Source organism: Meriones unguiculatus, chromosome 7 (assembly GCF_030254825.1).
Source record: "Meriones unguiculatus strain TT.TT164.6M chromosome 7, Bangor_MerUng_6.1, whole genome shotgun sequence".
NCBI lineage: Eukaryota > Metazoa > Chordata > Mammalia > Rodentia > Muridae > Meriones > Meriones unguiculatus.
In genome coordinates, this window is record NC_083355.1 from 93,516,643 (window position 1) to 93,525,512 (window position 8,870).

An 8,870-nucleotide genomic window follows, 5' to 3' on the forward strand; every position below is an offset into this window, starting at 1 on the left:
GCTAGAAAGGAAATGGTCTTATCACAGTGTACTGGACCGTTTTTCTTTTTTGAACAAAAAAAATGCCCTTCCAAATGCTGACCAAGGTTAGATGTCATTTAATTCTCAAAGGTAGATGTGTGGAGACTTCAGAGGCCCCTAATTCTGTACCTGAGTTCCACTGCTTCTGTTTAGACTTGTCTCTTCCTTTCAAATACCTCAGGCGCCCCAACATGCTCATGCATTTCTTCTTTACCCCTTTCTTTCATTTATTCAACAGACATATATTGAGTGCTTCAGAATCAGAGAGATAGGTTGGGCTGAAGTCAAGAAAAACACAGATACTTCCTAGGGGGGAAAAAAAGACTAAAAGTTTCTCCATTTCCCTGGAGGATTTCTTCCCACTAATTCAAAATTAGCGGTGGGTGTCGGGGTTGTGGGACGCTGAGGGGCAGGAAATAGACAGCGTAGAAGGATGGGGAAGACAGATAGGGTGCCCTTGACTCCTGGGCCATTTTGCAAGAAAATCGTATAAATATCCAAAATGACCTCAAGGTGGTCTATCTCCTACAGAAGGAGCAGGAGACAGATGGAGGCTGTGAAGAGAAAACTGTGTTTGGACCTCAGGGTCTACTGCTTTGCCAACCACCCCTTCATGGACCTCCAAAAGAAAGAAATTAAGCTTCGCTTGAGCGTAATAAGAATTTTCACACTGTCGATGTTTTGGTCTGCACGTCCTAGGGCCGCTGAAATGATAGGTCAGTAGTAATTGGGGATCCCAAAGAGGGAGGCAGGAAATGAGTGCTGGGTGGGCTTCCTGGATTCCCATATGCTGGCCTCTGGCAACTGTATTTGCTTGCTTAAGTAAATTTACACGCAATGTTAACCTAATTCTAACTGAATTACCCTCACAAAAGGACAATTAGAAATTGTAGCTTAACCACAAGTCGACATGAAAAATGAGAGTTGGAACCTCCCCCCACTCCCGCTACAAGCTCTTTGTCATCGATATGGTGAGATAAAAATAATGTTGATCTAATCACATCTGACAAGCAATTGGCAACAGAAAAATAAGAAAAATTATCAAGAAGACAATTTGAAATGTGGATTTACATCTCCTATTACTCACAGCAAACTTTGCCCAAGGCATATTCTGTGCCTTGAGATTGTAACTAATGAGCATAGCACTCATTTTTTCTTTATAGATAGACAGGTAGACACAAACAGAGGTGCATACATGTCCTCCGAAATTCTTTATGACAGGGTATGCATGTATGATCATATGTCTGAAAAGCTCCTCCGGAGAAAAGATTAAGTACTTAATAAGTACTTAATTCTCTGGATCAGTAAAACAGATTGTACCTACTTTGTAGAGTCGTTCACGTGGGAGATATATAGCATGTGAAGTGCCCACCACGGAGCCTGGCACTGGACAGGGTACCTCATAGGAGTCATCATCACTACCACCGCCACCATCATCTTCACCATCATCACCCTCACCAGCGCCATTTTCGCGCCATTTTCCCGCCATCGTCGCCATTATCCGCTACTGCCTCCGCCACCGTCAGCTTCCCATCATTACAATCATTGTTACCACCATTGTCTTCAGCGCCATCTCTATCATCTTCACAAGTCACCACCACCAGCATCGCCAGCCTGTATCTTTAACAGTATACGATCCATTTCAGCACGGTAGGCAGGAATTATCGACTCACTGAAGATTAAATGCACACACAGTCAAGGAAAAGAGGTGCTAAGCGTCCCTTACAGGGCTTGAAGCTCTCTGGGTGCAATGCCGCAGAACATTCTCATCCATCTTTGTGATGAGGGCTAGAGAGCAGCGCTCCACAAGCTCTGTTAAATTGTGTCTCCAAAACGCCAGGTAGGGTAGGAAGTGGAAAGAATTTCAGATGTGTAGTAGACAGCCATTTCTTTACGGGCAGATGGACCCAATTCCCACCTAACAGCCTAGAAACTGAACGTGAAATCTTCATTGATTTTATCTTGCATCCACGCATGTTTATACCTAAAATAGAACCTTGAGTTCTTACGGGCTTTTCTGTGATGGTTCATCCCTGGAAAGGTAAGTGTTCTTGCTGGAATGCATTGAATTCCAACTAACATCTCCAACGAGATGCACTTCTTAGAATAAGATGCAAGATAAGAAAACAAGCCAGGGGTGGCAGTGTGCGCACCTTTAATCCCAGCACTCAGGACGCAGAGGCAGGCAGATCTCTGAGCTCACGGCCAGCATGGTCCACACTGTGAGTTCCGGGACAGCTGGGGCTATATAGAGAAACCCTGTTTTAGGGAAAGAGAGAGGAAGGGGGAAGAGAGGAAGGGAAAAAGAGAGAAGGGGAAAAAAAAAGCTCTGGAGATATAGTTCCGTGGTTGAGTGCTTTCTTAGTATGCTTGAGACCCTAGGTAGCAACAACAACAAAATCCAAGAGAGAGGTTGGTACTTCGCTACCAGCTAAGTATTGTAAGGGAGCAAAGGTAATACGAGGTAGGAGGACGGAGATCTTCAGGGTCCCTGCAGTACTACTTACCGCCAAGTCCCGCTGAGCCTGGACTTCGCGTGGGAGATGGGGGTCTTCACCTTTGGACCTCCTCTTGAATACCCTATATCTTTGAATCTTTCTCAGCATAAGGCTAGCACATGTAAAACACACACACGCTCACACAGAGAGGGACAGACACAGAGACACAGAGACGGTTCTGAGTTGTGAAAACAAAGAGATAAGGGCCCGAGCTAAACTGGACAAACTTGAAAGGCAGTGAAATTTTGTGAGTTTTTTTTTTAAATCTTTGTCATAAAGAGGTCATCATTTAGATTTACCAGTGACATACAGTCATAGTTCGTTGTGTGTTGTTATGTAGTTTTTAGTGGTTTTTAATGTTTTTTTGTTTTTTGTTTTTTTTCAGTTTTGAGCCATCTCACCAGCCCTGTTATACCTTTCATTAGGATATTCTTTGTGACACAGTTTCCCTTTAGTGTCAGGAAGCAGATGTATATGTCTGTTCTAATCCAGCGTCATGTGAGAATTCAGTAAGTTAGCGATTCAGTAAGTTACACATATAGATGGAGAAAGAGGAGGGGAACAGTTGGGCCTGGGTTGGTTTTGATAGAGAATAAAAGAATGATAAAGTACTAACCGGCTTAGTTGGCAAGGGGACTTGGGGGGGGGGGGGAGGGCGAAGCTGCCGATGGATTGAAAGTGGTAAAAAGCGGAGAACTCGTTGCATGACCTGAGGTCACCCCACAGGGTTGAGGAAGCCGAGCAAAGCGCGTGCCAACATGTGTCGTATGTAACGCTCACAGCGGGGCTGGTCTCAGACAGTCACGGGTTATCCTGATAAATGAAGTGTTCCCGTATGATTCGCTCCTCGTGTGGGATTAAATGGGACCAAAGCACTGTAAGGAGAGTCCTGGGGCTAGGGCTGAAATTCCTGCTCTAAATCATCCTTCCAGAACAGAGCTGCCTTCCTAGGTGGGGAAGTGGAGCCATGAGGAGAGAAACTAGACGCTGAGACAGCCGGTGTCCCGTGCTTCTCTTCTCCAGAGGACCTGGGCCGCAGCAGGGTGAAGGGGCCACACTCGTCCAGACAGAGGTGGGCTTCCTCTACCCAAGGTACAGTCGTGAAGGGGCAGGTATCAGAATCTGGCTAACCTAGGTAAGAAGGATGTGTTCCTTTGAGAAGGAAAGCTCCAGAAGTCATTCCCCCCAACACACACACACACACACACACACACACACACCGGGACGTTGCTTCATCTGAAACCCAACCTTCCTTGCTGCTTACAGCCCACCTCAGGAGTACCGTGCCTAAGAATCAATGGGCAACAGGGAACGCCCCTAAAATCCCCCCCCCCCCCTTTTTTTTTTACCATATCTCTAGGAAAGCGGTCCAGCTAGCATCTCTCCTTGCAGCCTGGAGTCTAAAGGCAGAGACGGGATCTAATGGACAGTTAACGATTTTAACCCGAAGTGCACACTGAGGGCCTGGCAAACCTATAGGCAGAATTTTGGAACAATGAACTATGAAGACAAGAGCTTCTCTGCTGCCCCAATCTCTCTCCCTTCCTCAATCCCCTCCCGCCCCGCGCGGGCACGCCTCTTTACTTGATCAGCTAAATCACAAATGTATTCTCTTTTCTTGGTGTTACGTAAGTAAAACAACTAGAAGTTGTAGCGGTGGCACCGTTAAAGCCCTTTTAATTAAGCAAAGTGCGGTGAAAAAGAAAGGGCTCAGGAAGTTCTGAAAATTCGGCCCAAGAAGTTATGCAAAAGAGCAATACATACATTCGCCACAAGATGGCGAGCTTCCCAATTTAGTCCCCCACCTGCTCAACATATTTAAGAGAAATGATTCCCAAACACCGTTACAGTCTTGCAAAGGATCCAGACACTTCTGCGTCTCTTCAGATCACATAAATTGTCTCCCTTTACCAACGTATCAAACACCTCGTTCTGGTTGGGGCTATTTTTGCTGTTGTTTGTTTTGCTTGAAGGGGTGGTGGTAGGGTGGGGGATTGAGAGGGTTTTTCTTGTGTAATCTTGGCTGTCCTGGAACTCATCTGCAGACCAGACTGGCCTCGAACTCAGAGATCTTCCTACCCCCACCTCCTGATTAAAAGCACGAGATTTTAATTCCAGCTCGTGCTGGGATTAAAAACACGAGCCACCACCGGACGGCCTGGAGTTTGCTTTTATTTTGCCAAACCCCATATTTACAGAAGACAGTGCCCGAAGTCAGCAAAGCCTGCGTTTACAGGTTCCACTTTCTGTTATTTCATCCTGAATTTGGAAAAAAAAAATCTGCCCCCAAACCACCCAACAGAGAGGATGTGGGTGTGTTCGGTTTCTGAAAAATGCAGTGTGATGTTAAGACACCTGTACCGCTGCCTGAGCGTAGGAGAGTCGGGTAGAAGGAGCCGGCTGTAGACCAGCTGCTGTCCTGGAGGTTTGTGTGTACACAACTTGGAAGTTGGTTAGTCCTTGGCTAGAGAGCATCCTGAAGTCTGGGATTCCTTACTGAGCTTCTGATCAACGCCTTCCTCCCCCGCAGATATATAATTAAAATTAAAAAAAAATGCTTTAAGGCACCAAGTTGGTTGAAGTAAATTACAGGCTTTGAAACAGCTGGGTGTCTTCAGCTGGAAGCCTGGCGCCTTCTTAGCTATCTTACTCATGGGGGAGTCTATACACTAAAGCCCCATTGTGGCCAGAGGGGGTTGATTTCACACCATCATCTAAACCTCTAAATGAAAGATACAATAAAAACACCCACCAGAGGAGCTAGGGAGATGGCGCAATGGGTAACTGGCTTGCTGCTTAAGCTTGGGATCAGATCCGAGAGCCTGAAGTGCCCCAGGGGAGAGAGACAAGATGGCGGCTGGGACAATAGCCAATCTGTGAACTCCAGGTCAGTGAGACGCCCTGTTTTAAAAACTGTGGTGGAGAGCAATAGAGGAAGACACCAGATATCAGCCTCTTGCCCACACACACACACACACACCAAAACAAAGACCCCTCAGGATACTCTCATCCTTTTACAGCCATATCATCTACCCATACAGAAACAGACTGTTTCCATATACTTTGATCAAAACAATATATCACAAGAGGTTGATATGAAAATCAATAAGCCATATGTAAAAGAGGTTTTTAAAAATGTAAATCCATGTCAGCATCTGTGTGAGTCTTTATTGTGAAAAGAACAGTTATTGTCATTAAATGTGCAAATCATGGGGTTTTACAATTACTCGAATATAATTCGTACTTTTATATTATTTCAAAACGTCTTAAGTATTTGAGTGCTCACTTATAATTTCCAAAATAATAAATATCAAAATGCTTTATTTAAATAAAGGGTTCTACAGGCTCTCAATCATTTCTCTAGGCTGTAAAGAGGTCTTAAACCAAAAGGTTTAAGAAGTGTCTGAGGAGTTTAATCAACCCCCTTGCTTCATTCTCATTATTTATCATTCAGTCTTCAAGCAAAATTCTGTCGTCATGGATATTAATTCAGCACTATCTACGATGGCTAAGTAAAAAGACTCGGGATATCTAGCGTCAGGGGAAGAGTCCATGTAAATACGCTCTGTGCCTGAAGGGATGGCTCAGTCAGTAAAGACCTTGGTGCGCAAGCGTGAGGACCTGAACTCAGATTCCCAGCACCCATCAAAAGGTGGGTGCAGCAGCATGTGGCTGTAACCTCCAGAAGACAAGAGACCTCTGGTCTTCACACACACGCATGCACACACTTACACATATATGCATATATGCACATATACCCATAAAAATAAATCTGTATTATCCATTAGCCTACTGCAATTACATATGATAGTATTATACTATCTCAAAAAAAAAAGATGAAGAGCAATTGAGAAAAGCACCTAAAATTGACCTATGACCTCCACAAGCATATGAGCGTACATTCCTGCATGCACATGTATGTACCTACACACACATGACCAAACAGTAAAATGTTAAATGAAAAGTCCCAAATACGTACCAACATTGGGTTGTGGAAGGAGTGATGTATATGAACACTTAATTTGTGGTAATGAAAGCAGCAGACAGCTGGGCCGATCTGTCTGGGTGCTGCGATCAGGATGGTTTCTTCCTATTTAAACTGGCTGCCATTGCTATTTATCTATGTGTTCTTTAAAAGGACATTTTTAAGCCTGGGCTCCCCTGTTCTCTTGCACTAAGGAAAAGAGCTCATTGTCCCTTTCCATTTAACAAGCCAGAGGGCTTCCCTGGGGTTGAAAAGCTGACTTCCTCTAGCGGACCTCAACAAAAGTGGCTGTCTCCAAGGCTTCTGGGAACAACCTCTGACAAATGGCAGTTCTGTCCCAGAGCGCAGCTGTCCTGGCGGCAGCCAGTCACTGAGGAGAACTGGCTCTATAGGGAAAGTCTCCAGGCCTTCAGCCTGCCCAGCCCCAGAGGAGGGAGCTTTTTGAATGGGCAAAACTAGGTCTCCCCCTGGGCTCCTCACTGCTCCAGCCCTGTCACACACCCACACGGCAGGTTCGTGCTTGCTTCCTGGCTGTGCTCATAGACTCCTTCACTCTGCTTCCAAGGACATGAAGGTTAAACATGGCAGAAGGATGGTTTCTACTCCCAAACGTTGTCTCTTCTCTCCATTAACTAGGTCCTGTGTACATTTCCCCCCCACCTCAAAAACAAACAAACAAACAGACAGACAGACAGTAGGCTAATTCCACTCCTTAATTCCAAAGGAACCATGGTTTTATTGTATTACAGACTCTTGGGATGAACATGGGAAGAAAGAAATGCACCCAGAACCAGGACGGGGTTTTATTCCCCCTATGGCAGGGACTGGTCTTCTGTAGAGGGATGTGAGGGACAGTGCAGGAGGAACAGACAAGTCTCATTTGGTGTGCGGAGGACAGTCTGCTGTACTTGCTGAGCTAGCCGGCTGGCTCCCTTCCCATCTCCCTACCTGACTTTTAAGCAGACGATGCAAATGAAGTTCAGCATGGCCAATGAGAGGTTATCCAGGCACTGGACTCCTTTGTAGCCAGATGGGGGTGGGATATTGAGAGGGAGGCCCCTGAAAGATGGCAGGAAGAGGCTGGCCAGCGGGCCTGTAGGCAGAATGGGATGGCATAGAAGCAGTGGCTGCCTTGCCGTGTGACCTTTGTATGTACACGTGTGTACATATGTGTGCTCCGGTCGATGTCGGATGTCTTCCTCTGTCATCACATGTCATCACTCTCCACCCTACCTTAAAATTTTAAGAATTTCATTGTAATGCATTGTAATGCATTGTAAAGCAGACGCTTTGCCCCCAGATGCCAAAGGTGTGTCAGAGCCCCTGGAACTGGAGTTACAGGTGCTCGTGAGCTGTTTTGCAGGTGCTGGGAATCAAACCCGGGTCCCCTGGAAGAGCAGACAGGGTTCTTAACTGCAGACCTACCTCTCCAGCCCCTATGTTTTACTTTCTGAGACAGGGTCTCCACTGAACCTGAGGCTCACCAATTGGCTGGAGCGGTTGGCCAGCGAACCCAAGGATCCTTCTGTCTCTGCCTCCCCAGCTCTGAGGTCATAGAAGCAGGCACATGCCTGGCTCGTATATGAGGCCCAGGGTTCATGCTCAGGTCTTCCTTCTCGAAGGGCAAGCATTCTACCCCTTGCCCACCTCGCCATATTCCCAGTCCCGTCATGTGACCTGTGACAGCTTGGCTTGTCAAATTCAGAACTCCCCCTCATCCTATTCTCTCTCCATCAAGCACTCCCATGCCCTTTCCCACCACCCACCCACACACACTGGACACACATATAAAATACAATAGGCTCTGTTACAGCTTTATGGAAAACTGCCCCATCCCACATTCCTTGCCAGAGGATCCCTGCCAAATACTTGGGGTTCCTTAAGGTTGTCTTTTGAAAAGGAGAGAGAGAGAGAGAGAGAGAGAGAGAGAGAAAGATAGTGACTAGCTGTAGTCACAATGAAAAGTTATAATTTTCCTTGGCAGCCAAAATTGCCTCCTTCCTGACGCCATCTTTGATAAAGCTGTACCTCCCGGCTTCTATGCCCTTGGCCTCTCTAACTCTCCCAGGCAGACGCAGTGATATTTTCCATTCACATGACACAGGGTTAAGGCAGAAGAACACACGAGCAGATCTTTCCCCCGCTTTCCCCGTTAGCAAATCTTTCCACCCCTTGATAGACTCTGCAGACCAAATTTGTGCCACTGGCGGTGAATAAAGCAACGGGGGACGGCGAGGGGGGAGGGCTGCAAGCTGGGAAGCTCGGACTCTTTTTCCATCTGGAATCCCGAGGCTGTCGGGGCCAACTGGAGCCACGTCCTGGTTTGGGAGACAAAGCTTCCCTTGAAACTGACAGTGCCAATAAGA